The 2,505-nt window shown below is 37.0% G+C and overlaps 1 protein-coding gene across 1 annotated transcript in view; it reads left to right on the plus strand.

Annotated features, from left to right (window-relative positions):
- The first annotated feature begins 2,032 nt into the window (after positions 1–2,032).
- The window catches only part of serpini1 (serpin peptidase inhibitor, clade I (neuroserpin), member 1), an 18,208-nt gene continuing 17,735 nt past the window's right edge, over positions 2,033–2,505 (plus strand). The window contains exon 1 of the mRNA XM_055027712.1: positions 2,033–2,117. The gene's annotated coding sequence lies outside the window, so the exon portion shown is untranslated. The remainder of the gene's footprint in view (positions 2,118–2,505) is intronic.

Genomic DNA, 2,505 nt, shown 5'->3' on the forward strand with positions numbered 1-2,505 from the left:
ATTTAAACCGGTGTCGGCCTTTTGATGCAAGTCCCCTCCACTGTTTTTGTTGGTCATGCTGCTCTAATCAATGACTCTTGTGGAGTGATTGTTCACTAATGTCAGGTTTCCCACATTCAGCCCCATGACTTTGATTCAAAAGCAGAAAAAAATGATGTTGATAACAACAAGATGTGAATGAAATAATATAAAAAGAACAACAACAAAAAAAAAACTATTGTGAAAGATGAAAGTTGCTGAAGATTTTTGAAAACAAACCAAAGATAAATATGCAAAAAAAAAAATCAATCATGTCATAAGCTATATCAACAATCTGAGTTAAAAACTTGCTAAGGTCTTGGCAAAAAGCAGTTTTTTAACACAGATTTTAATAAGAGTTGCACCACAGCTGTCACTTGTTGGGAGAACCCATGCATGAACCAGGAGAACATGTAAAGTCAATGTAGGAAGTCTCAATTTGTGCTAAAATCTGTGCCACCGTGCACAGATTAACTCAGTGTAACAGTTTAACTCTGAGAAGTAAGGCATAAAAAGGCTCACAAGCTCAAGCGACGAATCAGCATTTATACACAGAACAGAACCTCATAAAGGGATTTGCAATCAGGTGTGTAAAGTATTGACTTTAGATGTGAAAATAAAGTTAAAGTATTAAATAAAATAAATAATAAAATTAAAGTTGTGTTTGGCTCTTTCCCGCTGCGCTCTTCTTTTACAAATTTTAATAAAATATTGTCACACAGATGTCGCCATATTGTTTACAATGCAATGCATTGTGGGTAAATTGCATACTTTCTACAAATCCTTCAAAAGTTGTGTTCGACTCTTTCTCACTGTGCTTTTCTTTTTATCTATGAAGTGGCACACACTTTTATTATTATTTTTTTTTTTATTAAATTACAACAGTGACACAGCATGGCATTCACACCAGCCAAACACAATATAATAAACAACAACAGAGGTAAAGTTAGCAGTCCTGTGTCTGTGGTTATTGCATCACTTAAAAGGAAAAACATATACGCCAGAGAAAATGTGATATATTTTGGCAGAGAATTGATAAGCCAAAAAAAAAAAAAAAAATTACAAAAATGTGCAGATTGTTTAATAATAAGATTGTTTTGTTTTTGTTTTTCGGCAGGGGTGGGGGTGGGGGGTGGGGAGGCTACCAATTAATTTTTCTTGCACTAAAAAAAAAGAAAAAAGAAACTGCATGCAAACTTTTGAGATCCACTGTTTTACTGCCCAGTGATTCTCAAACCACCTCAGAAAATACTAAGCCTTTTCCCCACCACCGATGTGACTCTATTAAAACAAACAGAAACTGAAATCTTTTTATTCTGTATTTCTCCTCGAATACAATTTTTATCCTTTAAACGGCATGCGTGATGTTAATTGTGCTTTTCAACATTAAACTTTTCAAGTTCCGTTTTGGAGAAATGAGTAAAGACTGTGAAACAGGACTGCATTAGTCAGCAACACATCACCAACCCTGGACGTCTAAAACGGCTGCTACACATTACAAACAAACAGACAAATTCTGTACTAAACATTTTAGTCATGTTTTAGTCAGATTAATACTTTTGCACACAAAGTAGTTTACAACTTTTATTAAAGTAATTAAATATATTACTTCAATGTTTGAATTTATGAATTGCAAATAAATACTAATTATTTTATAACTAATAGCCTTTTTTTTTGTCCAAAGTAAATTTGAAAGTTTATTTATTTATTTATTTATTTATTTATTTATTTATTTATTTATTAAAATACTCCCAGGCAAGGAAAACTACACAGACTCGACATTTCTCACGTGATCTCAACACCAGTGTTGCGTTTGACCAACAAGAAGCGGATCACGTGACTAAATATATCAGCAAAGCCACTAATCGATTCCCAGTTAAAACATAAAACGCAAAGTGTGAGGGCGGCGTTTGCGATTCAGGAAGGACGCAGCGGGGATTCATTTCGCTCCACGTCGGTACTCTTTGGCTGAGAGGCTGTGGACCAATCGGTGACAAGGGGGCGGAGTCTGCGGCAAATTAACAAGCTGTGAGCTGCGGATGAGAGCAGCAGATTCCTCACTTATCCATCCATCCTGCTTTACCTTCCGCCTTTTGACGGTAAGAGCCGCTTTATGCTTCACATTCTGGTGGTTCTGATTCAGACTGCCGACGGGAATTTATTTAAGAGACAAGTCACAGCTTTGGAGCTTTTGCTACATAAAAAAACCCAAAAACATATATACATGTGAGTTTATCCCAAGGTTGACTTTTTGTGAAGGTGTCGGCATTTGACGGCATTGAGTGAAGGGATTGATGGCGTAATCAACATGTGTGGGCTGCTTGGTAAAGCTGGGACGCACTGAGCCAAACGCTGATTAACACTGACCATGTGTCCGCCACCCAGGACTGTTTGGTGTCAGTCGCGATGCAACTGCTTCCTCTCCTGTTGTTTTAACCACTCGAGTCATCTCAGTGGATGCCGTGGGGTCCTTGTCCTTGAAATGCA

This window comes from Poeciliopsis prolifica, unplaced genomic scaffold (assembly GCF_027474105.1).
Source record: "Poeciliopsis prolifica strain line A6 unplaced genomic scaffold, Auburn_PproV2 SCAFFOLD004, whole genome shotgun sequence".
Taxonomy (NCBI): Eukaryota; Metazoa; Chordata; class Actinopteri; order Cyprinodontiformes; family Poeciliidae; genus Poeciliopsis; species Poeciliopsis prolifica.